Here is a 14,935-nt window from a genome sequence, read left to right as displayed (position 1 = left end):
GTGCACCACTACTCGTCATACCTTACGTACTGTAGTGTATTTGTCTTTATACGTGCTTATGATATGTTATTTCTTTACATGACTGTATACCCCATTTAGTTTAGGCTTTGTGGGAATTTAGAGGCACTGTGTAATTTTTTGTCCTTTTAAAATTAAATTTATTTATTTATTCCATTTACATCTATTATCAGCCCTTTCTCTCCACCCACTAGTCCTCCCCCTTTCCCCATTCCCCTTCTCTTTTGAGAAGAGGAAGGCCTCTTGTGCTGTGGGTGTCAACCCCCGATACCCTGACACATATCAAGTCCGTGGGAAACTAGGAGCATTCTCTCCCACTGAGGCCAGACAAAGCTGTCCATTTAGAGGCATAGGATCTACATGCTGTCAGGGAAGGAGGCAGGTGGACAAAAGGCTAGAGATAGCCTCTACTCTAGTTATTTGGGTGACCCACATGAAGACTAAGTTGTTCATTTGCTACATACATCTCCCACTATTAATGTGTGTTATTTAAGCTTTGTTTTGATTTGTTATTTAAGCTTTAGTAATGTTTCTTTTTAGAAATGTGGGTACACTTGCATTTGGGATGCAATGCAAAGATGTTCAAAACTGAGATGTCCTCTTTGTAGGGTTTTTTTTTTTTTGATGAGTATGAAGTATTTTTCCCTGTCTCTTTTGATTACTTTTGGTTGAAAGTCTATTTTATTAGCTATTACAATGGCCACTCCAGCTTGTTTCTTGGACCCTTTTACTTAGAAACCCTTTTTCTAGCTCTTTCTACTGAGATGATAATTTTTTTAACTGAGATGAGTTTCTTGTATAGAGCAGAGTGATGGATTCTATTTACTCATCCATTCTGTTAGCCCTTGTCTTCTTTTACTGGGGAATTGAGTCCATTGAGTTGGTAGACATTGTTGACAACTCATTATTACTTCCTGTTATTTTGATGTTTGTGGTGGTTCCGAGAGAGAGAGAGAGAGAGGGGGAGAGAGAGAGAGAGAGAGAGAGAGAGAGAGAGAGAGAGAGAGAGAGAGAGAGAGTTTTAATGGTGTAAAATAATTTATTTCCTGTGTTTTCTTGAGTACAGACAGCCTCACTGGGTTAGAGTTTTCCTCTAGTATCCTCTGTATGGCTTGGTTAGTGGAGATATATTAATTAATTTTGTTTTGCCATGGAATATTTTGGTTTCTCCACCTGTGGTGGTTGAATGTTTTGCTGAGTATAATAGTCTGGGCTGACATCTCTGGTGTCTTAGGGCCTGCAAGTCCTCCCTCTGCCCTGGCCCTTTTACATTTTAGAATCTCAGATGAGAAATAGGGTGTAATTCGTCTTTACATGCTATTTGATCTTCTTTCCTTGCTGCTTTTAAAATTTTTCTCTGTTTTGTATATTTAGTATTTTGATTATTATGTGACAGAAGGATTCTCTTGTCAGATCCAATCTGTTTGGCATTCTGTAGGCTTCTTATACCTTTATAGGCATCTTTTTTCTATAGATGGGGGAGTTTTCTTCTTTGATTTTGTTGAAGATGTTTTCTGTGCCTTTGAGCTGGAAATCTTCTTCTATTCCTATTATTCTTAGGTTCGGTCATTTTTATAGTGTCCCCAATTTCCTGGATATTTTGTGTTATGAACTTTTTAGATTTTGTATTTTCTTTGACAGATATATTGCTTATTCTATTGCATCTTTTATACCTGAGATTATTTCTTCCATCTCCTGTATTCTGTTGGCAATGACTACTTCTGTAGTTCCTGTTCTCTTTCCTAGGTTTTCCATCTCCAGAGTGGCCTCAGGTTGTGTTTTCTTTATTACTTCCATTTACCTTTTCAGGTGTTGGTCAGTTTTAGTCATATACTTCACCTGTTTGATGATATTTCCTGTATTTCTTTATATTTATTTCCTTCCTCTTTTAATGTCTGTACCTGTTTCAATGTATTTTCCTGGAATTCCTTAAGGGATTTATTCATGTACTCTTACAGGCCTCTATCATCTTTATAAGATTAGATTTCAGATCCTCTTCTTGTGCTTCAGTTTCACAGTTGGATATCAGAGGTTTATTGTAGCAGGATATCTGGGCTTTGGTGGTGCCACATGCCCTGGGTCTTGTTGACTGTGAATTCAGACTGTCTGTTGGGCATCAGGTTTTCCGTGGTGTTGACTGGATGATCCTAATGGCAGCAGGATTTTGGGAAAGTTGGGAGGAGCCATGGGTCAGACATTGGGGAGCACAGTACCCTACTCTGCTGGCTGTGCCTCAAGCAGACCCCACTCTGCACACTTGTGTCATGGTAGACCCTACTCTGCAGAGCGTGTCCCAGTAATTTATTTAGAAAGCTGCTGGATACTATGTTAAGTTAGCAAAATGGTAGTCAAAGGTTCTCCTCTACATGTTTTTTTTTATATTTCTTTTTTTTAAATTGGTTATTTTTTATTTACATTTCAAATGATATCCCCTTTCCCGGTTTCCCATCCATAAATCCCCTATCTAGCCCCCTCTCCCTGCTTCCATGTGGTGTTTCCCTACCCATCCACTTATCCCTTCCTGCCTCCCTTCCCCTATAACTGGGGTGGGGGTTGAGCTTTGGCAGGACCAAGGGCTTCTCCATTCATTGGTGCCCATCAAGGCCATCCTCTGCTATATATGCAGCTGGAGCCATGGGTCTGTCCATGTGTACTCTTTGGATGGTGGTTTAGTCCCTGGGAGCTCTGATTTGTTGGTATTGCTGGTCTTAAGGGGTTGCAAACCTTTTCAGTTCTTTCAAACTTTCCTCTTAACTCCTCCAACGGGGACCTTGTTCTCAGTTCAATGGTTGGCTCTGAGCATCCTCCTCCGTATTTGTCATGCTGTGGCAGAGCCTTTGAGGAGACGTCTATATCAGGCTTCTATCAGAATGTACTTCTTGGCATCAGCAATATTGTCTGGGTTTGGTGGCTGTATGTATATGGGCTGTATCCTCAGGTGGGACAGTCTCTGGATGGCCTTTCCTTCAGTCTCTGCTCCAAACTTTGTCTCTGTATTTCCTCCTATGAATATTTTTGTTTCCCCTTCTAAGAAGAACTGAAGCATCCACACTTTGGTCATCCTAATTGAGCTTCATGTGTGGATTGGACACATGTTCCACTATGTTCATAGCAAACTTATTTATAATAACCAGAAGCTGGAAAGATCCCAGATGTCCCTCAACAGAGGAATGGATACAGACAATATGGTACATTTACGTGCTGGAGTACTATTCAGCTATTAAAAACAATGACTTCATGAAATTTATAGGCAAATAGTGGGACTAGAAAATATTATCCTGAGTGAAGTAACCTAATATCTCTCTCTCTCTCTCTCTCTCTCTCACACACACACACACACACACACACACACACACACACAACCAAAACCCACAAGATACACACTCACTGATAAGTGGATATTATTAGCCCCAAAGCTCACATTACCCAAGATACAATCTCCTCTAGAGTTTATGAACTCTTCAGCCATGGGGATGGATTTACAATACCAGTCACGACTTCTATCCTATTGAGCAGATATTATATCAAATCAGACAGCTGTTGGTTAACACCAACATGTTAGTGACATTATTGCATTGTTGGGCCTATATTGTTGGGCCAGTCACTATTATAGTTCACAGGCTTGCTGTTGAGGGAAAGAGAGTCAGTTTTCTTCAGGGTTGAGCCCTGTGATAGAGTACGCATGCCCAAGTGGTCACCTCTACACCCATGTGCATATGTGCAACACTAATTCAAGTCAGTAAATTATATAAATAAGATGTTATACAAAATTATACACACACATAATGATGATTGTAGAAGACATTTGAGAGTGTGGTGTAAAGACATGGTGCAAATCTGGTGTGCAGAGGGGGTAGATATTATTATAATGCATTGTGCTGATATTTGAGATTCTAAAAGAGCAAAATATAAATTTACAAGTTTTATTAAAACCTGTCCTTAGTCTAAGTATATAAGTCTTTGAACAAGAGACAGAAAATCCTAGCATAATTGCCGTTTGAGACAATCTCATATCATATTTTGGTTATTGCTTAATTAAATAAAGTTATAAGTTATTATTGGGTAAAAGTAGTAAAACTCCTAAAATAGGAAATAGATTTGCAATATTCTCTCAGAAATTAATTAGAAATGAATTTCTCAGAAAGTATGTAAATCCATGCCTTTATATAGTGAGTAGGCTTACAAAAATGTGGTTGATAATATTTCTTGTTAAGAAGAGAAAATGTAAAAAATAAGAGTTTTTACCTTCAATTTGCATTTTCTTGCAGAATAAATACACATCATTATATATACATATATATGTATATAAATATGTATATATTAAACTTGGCTAGGAACCAGATCATATACATGAAGTCACTTAGTGTATTCTTTGTATTTATGTCTAATCATAACCCTTAAAGCAAAGACAATGAGTTATGAACAGGCTTTAGGCACAACAATGATAATGCATAATACACTAAAGGAAGATAAAGTCAGAATAATTTTAAGAATTAAAATGGGTGAAAAGCTGATAAATATGCTCTATGTATTCAGAAAAGTCCTTTGGCCTAGAAACAGTTTCTCAGGGCAAAAGGAAAGTTAAGCAACAGATGAAATTCTTCCTTTGCAATTGATACTAGTCAGTAAGTTGTTGAGTAAAAGTTGTTGTAGAAATGCCAAACAACAGCAGCAGCAGCAACAACAACAACAAAAGAATCCCCAGCAACCTTCCTTTGAGCATCTGGCCGGGGGATCAGCAAGAACACTGACTATGTATTATGGTCTAGTGTTAATTCAGGAAGATGCCAAAGCTTGGAAAGTAAAAACCAAAGCATTTGAACACAAGTATTGATGATGAAAATTCTGCTATGGGCCAAAATGTGGAGCTGAAATTGTTTTTTATTTTCTGGTATACAAATAGAAGGTCAATCAGGAGAAGAGTAGATTTTGCTTTGAAACCGATTCACTCATAGATTTGAGGACTCATAGCTTTTAGAGGACACATCCTAGCATAGCTAAGTGAAACTCCTCATTATCAACCAAACTTAAAGGCAATCACTGGGAAGCTAGGCTGTTTTTAAGTAAGTTCTTCAAGCAATATACTTGAGACAAAGCAAAAATATGTCTGGTTTAATAAATACCAAATGGATAGCTTTTATAAATTTTACTTTATCAATATCACTGTATAAAACTTAATTTCCAACTTTATGAATTTTAGCCTTCCAAACAAGGAATTCCATATTTCTGCATAAATAAAGACATGAATTTAGAGAGTTTGCATATTATATCGTGTTTATTACAAGTACCGGTCATAGCGTAGGCAAAATCTGACGATTTGGGTTTTGATGCACTGTGTATTCAAGTTTTCTCTGTGTCATCAGATGATTATGTCATGTCTTATAGTGCTTTTAGGTGTGCCATATATTTATTTAAGTTTTACAATTTTAATTCAGAAGCTAACAATCCGACTCAAACTTTTTCTGTAGGCTCTTTTTCACCTTTGAGCTAAAGTTTGCAATACAAATGATTCCCCAAGATGGAGAGTTGAAGTAAAACTCTCAAATAATGATATGTTGATTTAGCATGCAGTCTACCTAGAAATAAGTCTTTACATGATCTACCAATTAATCTTCACAACTTGAAATGCAGGCACTGTTACAACCTCCCATATATCAATGACAAAATGAAAACTAAAAGACACGGAACAATTTATTCAAGGTCCCATAGCTCATTAGTGTTGGGTCTGGGTTTGGATCTCAGGCACTGTGAGAGCTGAAACTTGAACCTGGAACCATTATCTACACCATCCTTCATAGGAAGGCCAGGGCAGGATTGCTGGAAGAGAAGGGATGCCTTGTGAATTAGGTGCTGCCAGGATGCAATGTGGAAAAACGTACTGATGATAATGCTTAAAGTGAAGCAAAAAACAGAGGCGAGATTTGGAACTAAAGATTGAAGATGTGAGAATCAAATAGATTTGAGATGGACGTTCTAAGACAAAGAGTTCACACTCTGTCTGAGACTATGAAGCAAATACAGCTAAGTAGAAATTAGACTAGGAACAAAGAGGTGACTGAAGGCAGAAGGACAGCAGAGCCCTTCCTATGGAGAAGACCTTCCATGGAATTGATAGCTGGGCTTGGGGAGAGTAAAATCCTGTTCTCCAATGATTGTTGATAGTCACACACCTGTGTATCTTAGAGATGTATGCTGAACGTGCAGCTCACCATGTTGAGCATGAATTGTTATGCAAAGGAAAGCTATTCATCTGTTTGAAATTATTTTTGTGAGCATCAGTCAATGTTTCATTTTTATTCTTTTATCTTTTTTTCTTTGTTTTGGTTTTCCTTTCCCTTCCTTATCATGTTTTCTTTTCTCAATTACCTTCCTTCCTTCCATCCTTCCTTTAGTTTATGTGTAAATGTATATTTGTGGATTTAAAAGTACAGTGGCATGACATGTGGAGGTCAGTAGACAATTTTGAGTGTCTGTTCCCTTTATAATGTGGATCCTGAGGAGTAGAAGACATCAAGCTTGGTGACGTGTCTTTACCTACTGAGCTATCTCTCAGTCTCCAGTATATTTTCCTTGGCATTCAATGTCTTAACTTTCAAGGGCTTTGTCTTTTTCAAAAAAGAAACTAAATTTATTTTCATAATTTTCAATTGTGCATGTGGGGTGTGTGTGTGTGTGTGTGTGTGTGTGTGTGTGTGTGTGTGTGTGTGTGAAATCTTAAGGCCAGAGCTGTTGTTCTTCCTGTTGCTAGAATAACAGGCGATTGTCAGTTACATCGCATGTGTTATGAGAAACATACTTGAGTCTCTTGTAAGAGTGGCTTCTGAGCTATTTCTCCATCCCCTCTCCGTTTTCACTTAAAAGTTGAAGTGTGAGATAGTGAAAGACTGAACTGTTATGGATTATCTTTCTCTTTTAATAAATATGGGTAAAGAAATTGATGCAAAATCAAAATGAATTGAGGATTTGGGTACGTCTAACTAGAAGCCTGACATTGGCCAATAAAGAAATATCGACAATGGAAATTAAGGGATAATATCATGAAAGAGAAGAATAATGGATAAATATGTGAAATCATGCATCGGTCTGCATTCATTCTGTCTCCATTTTTTTCATTTTTATTGGTTTTTTTATTTATTTACATTTCAGATGTTATTCCTTTTCTTCTCTGTAAACCCTTGTCCCGGGACTCTGCCATCTCCCCCTGCTTCTATGAGAGTGTTCCCCACCCACCTACCTCTCCCAACTTAGTGCCCTAGCATCCCCTACACTGGGGCATGGAGTCTCTACAGGACTTAGGGTCTCTCCTCCCACTGATGCCTGACAAGGCTACACATACTTTGGTTGGTGTTTTAGTCCCTGGGAACTCTGGGGTGTCTGGTTGGTTGAAATTATTGTTCTTTCTATAGGGTTGCAACCCCTTCAGCCACCTCAGTCTTTTCTCTAACTCCTCCTTTGGGAACCCTGTTCTTAGTCCAGTGGTTGACTGCAAGCATCCATCTCTGTATTTGTCACGCTTTGGCAGTTCCTCTCGGGAGACAGCTATATCAGGCTCCTTTCAGCGTGCACTTCTTGGCATTGCAATAGTATCTGGGTTTGGTGGCTGCCTATGGGGTGGATCCACTCTTAGGCAGAGCATAGAGTGTGGACCTGATCACCTGGCAGGGTTTCTGAACTGCAAGATCCTAGGCTCTCACTGTGGAATAAGGACTAGAAGAGACTAGTCTGAACAGTTTATTCTCTATTCACTGTCTATTATAATCTGATTATGATTATGATTGTGATTATGATTGTGATTGAAGTGGAGACAGACTTTTGATGTATGTATGTCTACTTGCTAGTAGTTATTTAATAAAGGAGAAGATACTTGAGTGTGTTTCTAGACAATATGGTAATGTATCAGAAAGGTAATCATCATAACACTGCCGCTAATGCTAGAGATTGATTTGCTGTTGATGTCCATTGGCAGACTATATTTGATGACTTTTTAGGTCTTTCTATATGGTTGCAGGATCAACCTCTGTGGTTTTCTCAGCATAGTAGAACAATATTTTTTGGTGGAAGTCTTTCCCCAGAGTATAAAAGAATTGTTATCCTAAAGTTTTAGCCATATTTTAAAAAGTGAAGGTGAGAGGCTGTTCAAGAAACATTGATATTTTGGGGACTTGACAAATACCAGCCCATTGCAAATGCCTAGACATTTTCTTTTTTTTCTTTTTCTTTCTTTTTTTTTTTATTAACCTGAGTATTTCTTATTTACATTTCGAATGTTATTCCTTTTCCCGGTTTCCGGGCAAACATCCCCCTAATCTGTCCCCCTCCCCTTCTTTATGGGTGTTCCCCTCCCCATCCTCCCCCCATTCCCACCCTCCCCCCAACAGTCACATTCACTGGGGGTTCAGTCTTAGCAGGGCCCAGGGCTTCCCCTTACACTGGTGATCTTACTAGGATATTCATTGCTACCTATGAGGTCAGAGTCCAGGGTCAGTCCATGTATAGTCTTTAGGTAATGGCTTAGTCTCTGGGAGCTCTGGTTGCTTGGCATTGTTGTTCATAAGGGGTCTCGAGCCCCTTCAAGCTCTTCCAGTTCTTTCTCTGATTCCTTCAACAGGGGTCCTATTCTCATTTCAGTGGTTTGCTGCTGGCATTCGCCTCTGTATTTGCTGTATTCTGGCTGTGTCTCTCAGGAGAGATCTACATCCGGCTCCTGTTAGCCTGCACTTCTTTGCTTCATCCATCTTGTCTAATTGGGTGGCTGTATATGTATGGGCCACATGTGGGGCAGGCTCTGAATGGGTGTTCCTTCTGTGTCTGTTTTAATCTTTGCCTCTCTATTCCCTGCCAAGGGTATTCTTGTTCCCCTTTTAAAGAAGGAGTGAAGCATTCACATTTTGATCATCCGTCTTGAGTTTCATTTGTTCTAGGCATGTAGGGTAATTCAAGCATTTGGGCTAATAGCCACTTATCAATGAGTGCATACCATGTATGTCTTTCTGTGATTGGGTTAGCTTACTCAGGTTGATATTTTCCAGTTCCAACCATTTGCCTACGAATTTCATAAAGCCGTTGTTTTTGATAGCTGAGTAATATTCCATTGTGTAGATGTACCACATTTTCTGTATCCATTCCTCTGTTGAAGGGCATCTGGGTTCTTTCCAGCTTCTGGCTATTATAAATAAGGCTGCTATGAACATAGTGGAGCACGTGTCTTTTTTATATGTTGGGGCATCTTTTGGGTATATGCCCAAGAGAGGTATAGCTGGATCCTCAGGCAGTTCAATGTCCAATTTTCTGAGGAACCTCCAGACTGATTTCCAGAATGGTTGTACCAGGCCTAGACATTTTCATGCAGACATCGTCACTGTTTTTTCTCATGTGGATGGTAGAGGGTGACATGGGGGTTGATGAGGAGAGAAGAAGTAGAAGAAAAGTATTAAGTTAAGTGTCTTCCTGTGTGTTGCTGTAACTAAATTCCTAGGTCACAATGGACATCTGTTTTTCAGAGTTCTTGAATCTGGAAAATACAAGGTACTGGTGTCTTTGATGTTTGCTGAGGGCTGTGCTCTGAATCCAAGACAATGCCTTGATGCTGAGATCTTCCAGACAGACAGTGTCATCACAGAACAAAGGGGTTGGAAGAGGCAAAGTCAACCACTCAGGCTTTGTTAAAGTTAGTGCTAGGTGTCCATCCTGTGCCTCCTGTGCTGTCCTAGACTAGATATGGATGTGGTCTAAGACACAATCATATTTAAAACATGGATTCTCCTTTGCAGATTTTGCTTTTAAATTGGTGAGGATCATGAACTTTGCGGGTAACAATCCTACTTCGTGAGTTAATAATTTTTAAATTATTCTCCTCTTAATACCAGAACAGGGGAGTGTTTTAAATAATGTGGTACAATGAAATTTAAAATGAGCAGAGTTTGGGTGAGACCACAATGACATTCAAGCACACAAACGTCTTGTACAGAAACTCTAAGTGAAGACTCTGTGAAGTTTGTTTTTCCAAAGTCACAGTGACAATCGAGTAACAAAGAGGAAAGAAAAGAAAAAAGAAACAAAACCCAAGGCCCCAAGCTAAAGTGACAGAACGAAGAATTTGTCCGAGGAACAGGAGAATAGATGCGCTTCTTGCTGTTTTCTACAAATCAACAATGCAGTTCTCAGAAATGGTAAATTAAAACAAAATTTGAGGAGCGTGTCTAAGATTTTGTGGCTTCTCTCAGAGCCATGGTAGCCTAGTGTTGCTATGGTAGAAGCACTGTAACATACCAGGATCAGGAGGAAGGGAGTGACCAGTGATAGACTCTCGTGTTTATTTAAGCCACCCCATTCTTTAATATATGATTTCCCCTCAATGTTAATCATAGTTTCCCGATGATAGGTACTATTTGGGAGAACAATATGTGTTAATTTTTATCTAGAACTTTCTTTGAATTTTTAAGCAATTTATATTCTAAAAGGCGAGCTTTCTTTCTTTGGGAGGCATATTAAAAAGGTTAAAGATACTTATTTTGATATAAGTATATGAGACTATAATGGTATAGTCTCATATACTTTACAAAATTAAAGTAATGCAGTCCAATATAAGTGACTATTATATGCTTCAAATAAGCAGAATACCGATTCAGTTACTAAGACCCTTTACAAAGTGGTTCCACTGAGTTATACCACGTGGGTATATTCTGTGTGTGACTTGATGCTTTAATGTGTACATAACCATCAGTGCAATGTAATTCTGACTCCAAAATAACTTCTAGCATCCTGCTATAGTGGCTTCCATATTTGTCCCCAGCCACTCGCTGATCTTCATCAATATAGATTAGCTTCTAGAAATTTTACATAAATAAGGTTAATTATGCAGCATGCGTTAATTTTTAAAAACAGCACACTGTTTTGGGGCTCATTCATGCTTTATTCTGCCTCAGTGGTTCATTTATTTTGGTTCATTGTGAGCAGTACTTTGTTGTATGCTGTTTCACATTTTATTCTTTGCCCGTTGATGGATATTTGGGTTATGCCTCATTTTTAGGTGCCAAAAATTCAGCTTTCATGGGAATTTGTATGCTCTTGCCTTTTGTGGATATACCTGGGATGCAGAAAGTCCTCAATTATAAGGCTATCCTCTGAGATTCCTCAGTTTATGGAGGGTTATGGCAATACTCCTTTTCAAAGTTATTTGACAAACTCTCGATTATGTTGTAACCGAGGTTGTTACATGTGTGGTACCAAATCTGAGAATGTTCATTTTCTCATCCTTTTACCTCCTCTGCTGCTGGTATTTTTCCTATGTCTGTACCTAAGAAGCTCCCCATGACTACTTATCCCACCATGTTAAATCCTGCCCATCAGTCACCTTATCTGAATTTGCCCTACTTGCTTAGTCCTTGATTGATTAACCTGTGACACTGTTGTCCAGACTTTGGTGCCTTCATGGTTCTGGATGCTAATATAAAACCATGTATAATCAAGGATTTAAAACTTTGTACCAACCAGCAAGCTCTTCCTCATCATACTTGTTTTTAATTGTGTGTGTGTGTGCGTGTGTCTATATATGTATGTAAGAGTACACATATTGGTGTCATTGTCATGCATATGAAGTATGTGTCAGAGCACGTAGAGTCCAGAGGTCTGCTATTTTTTGGGCATCACGCTCCAGGAACCAAACACCCTGTTTTTTTCATAGTGTTTTTCACTGTGTTCTGGAAGTCACTGCGGGCTGGCCAGCCAGGGGGCCTCAGGAATCTACCTGTCTTTGTCTAGCGGCACTGGATTAAAAGCACGTACCACCATAGGTGGTGGGAATGGAACCTGGCTCTTTATGTTTGTGTAATAAGTGCCTTTTCAGCTTTGTATGTGTTTGTACTGCTTAATAGTCATTTGCAATCCATTAACTGCCTTCAGTACATTTCCCTTGGATCACAGACTTCTATGTGACCTATCTGAGCCCTATGTTTATAGTCTTCTCTCCAAGTCTATGGACCTATCTAGCCCTAAGTGATTTGCTCGCTCAGCTGGAAGTGAGGGCTGGGCTCTACATTTCTCATAAAGATCCGTAGGATTCAGAATTGGCTCTTCATGCAACCAGGATTCACCCTGGGAAAAAATTGTACATAGGTCTGTCTGTTTCCACAAGTACCTGATGCTGGGGCAGCTCCTGTGGTAACCATGTACTAATGACAGGCAAAGTAGATACACTGTGGGTCTGTTATGTAGCTTATTAATATGTAGGCTGCAGTACCAGGGAGATGTTAGTGATCTCCAACTCCCTCAAAAAGCACAGGAGCCAATCAATCTGATGCAACTCACAGCAGGGTATTTATTCTATTCAAGCTAGCTTGGGACCCCTCCTCCCCAAAAGCACCTTTGCCAGGCAGATGTTTTGGTGGTGGTGGAATCCTCAAAGTTTATTGGAGCAAGGCTTTATAGTAAGCAGCAAGCAGGGGATGAGAGTGCAAGCATTAGTTGGAAAGCTACTGTGGCCTTCAACATAACTGGCTGCTGCTGGGAGTCGTATCATAAACTAACATCTGCTCCCCTCTGCAATGGTGGTCGTTAGGCAGGGGGTGGGTGGCCTTGTAACCTGGGGGTGCAGGTTTGTTGGGGGAATAATCTGGAGACGCTGGTCTTGTTGAGGGTGTAACCTGGAGACACTGGTCTTGTTGGAGAATAGCCTAGAGACTAGAGCTAGGCTTGGGTTTTGTTGAGGGGCAACATGGAAACTAATGCTAGGTTCCAGCCTGTTAGTTTACCTGAGTTCAAACTTAGGTCTGGTTCTCTAAAATGGAGTCTGAACTTAAAAGATTTGGCCTCTCAAGGAAGCATTTTTAATTTGTGAAGGGGGTAAAGTCACCTGTTAGGTACTTTCTCTATATACTACTTGTGTGGTCTATAGCTCCCCCATTATGAAGCCAACCCATCAGCCTCCTTTCTGTTTATCCTCCTTTCTGTTACTTTTATATCTTAGCACTGAAGTATTTGCTATCCTCCTTTAAGATACACTTGCACGGGTCTTCAAATAAACTGGCTTTTAATTCTGCTCACGTAGCAAGTAAGGGTAATTATATCGGAGAGGACTGCTTTGTCCACATTTTCTATACTTATTCATCCTGGAACATATTTCCTAGCACTTATAGTCAGTACATTTCTTCCTTTTTTCACTTACTGCTTCTTAGATAAACCTCTCCATGCATAAGTACCACAATGATGCTACCAGATAGTAGGGAGCTTGAAGGACAACACCAAACAATATGTACAGGATGGCAATTCTTAGTTTTTGTGCACATGACTTTTTTTTCCTACATAAAATCCTATGAATGAACAGATTAACCCACATCCCTGCTAAAATTCTTGTTACCATTTAAAACCCAATAAATATAATTTTCAAGAGTCTCCCATACAGATATATTTTCTCCTCTCTCATAGTATTTTAAATATTTTATTTTTCTATATAATAGTTGTTATGCCTTCATTCTACATTTAATATATAGTGGAATTAGATATGCTTGACTTACTTTAATATATATTTAGATTTCAGAACATCACCAATATTTAAAAGTTATTTGTGAATTGAAAAACAAAGTCAATCGGATGCTAAGACCAATCTATTCAATTGTTTGTTGTGAAATATTTAAAGCATATGTAAACAGGATGAATGCTATTATGCTGATATCAATGTACTCACCACCAGCTTTCAAACATTGATATGAAGACATTCATTACTCATGTAGTGGTCCTACAATCTTTTCTCTTTCTTTCTCCTCAAGAGCAAGCATGATTTTGAAGTTAGTGTCTTTATTATCGGTTCATGTTAGTGAGTGTATTGATTTTTTTATTGTTATCTTTGTCTGTCTGCATGTGAGAAGATGTGTATACACTAGGCTGTATTATTTTGAATGTTTCTAATGAGCATATGGGTCATCTTCTACCTTCTTCCTTTATTACTGTGTTCCTGAGATTGTCTATGTCAATGGCTGTAGTGGTAGAACCCAGTGGAGAGGTCACTTATTTTAATTGCTATGTTGTATTCCCTTATAAAATACTTTTATACCTTCTTTGTGTATTCTTTTGGTAGAAAGACATATAACCATATAAATTCATCTTTTCGCCTTTAGAAATAATACTATATAGGACATTCTTATACAATTTGATGGTAGCCTTGGGATATATTACTCCATTATTGAGACAGATTTCCATTTTGGAGGGCGGGCGGGTGTTTACGGTGATTAAGAATACATGTATAGGAGCCAAGGTTCAAGTCCTTTTTGGCCCTTGCTGGCACTGCCAGGATGCAGTGAGCACCAGCCATTTTCTACTCTCAGTGTGTGTGCCTTATTTCAGCCCTCGGCATCAAGCAGTCAACCTGGCATTGGTCTTTTCAGCCCTCAGTGTGTCTGGCCAGAGCCCATCCATAGTTGCTAGTGCTACTTTTGGAGCAAGAGACCAGCAGGTTCATAGATTCACATAACAACTACTTTCCTGTTGGGCTCCATTTCTGATCCACTGAGAGGTTTATTTTTTGAGCCTGGGGATTAGTGTATTTTAAATACTTTATTTACTATACTGCTATGAGTCTGGTGCACTTTCAGAAGTTAGTGAAACGTGAACTTCTTTGCTCATCATAATCAGACGTTGATAATACATAGACGACCTTTTAAAATAAGCACATATTTTTAGACCCATCTAATCAGGGATTTTTTGAGCTGGAAGGCATTTAAAGAAAAGGCCAATAACTTTACTTTATAGCTGAGGGAATTGTGGTCCTGAGAACCTAAGTGATTTACTGATGTCACATTTGTAGTTGATGGTGGCAAGCCCAGACTGAAGCCCGTGGGTCCCTTCTATTCTTCCTTTGCAACTGCATCCACTGTCACGGTTTTCTCTATAAGCCGAGATTAAATGTAGCATTCTATTTTAACAG

General features: G+C 39.0%; 1 protein-coding gene across 3 annotated transcripts in view; it reads left to right on the top strand.

Moving 5' to 3' along the window:
* The window catches only part of Trhde (thyrotropin-releasing hormone degrading enzyme), a 407,371-nt gene that overhangs the window by 207,783 nt on the left and 184,653 nt on the right, over nt 1-14,935 (top strand). The gene's annotated exons all lie outside the window — the stretch shown is intronic.

The sequence above is a fragment of the Rattus norvegicus genome, chromosome 7, assembly GCF_036323735.1.
Source record: "Rattus norvegicus strain BN/NHsdMcwi chromosome 7, GRCr8, whole genome shotgun sequence".
NCBI lineage: Eukaryota > Metazoa > Chordata > Mammalia > Rodentia > Muridae > Rattus > Rattus norvegicus.
Note: the sequence above shows the minus strand (reverse complement) of the source record. Positions and strands in the feature narration are given on the sequence as shown.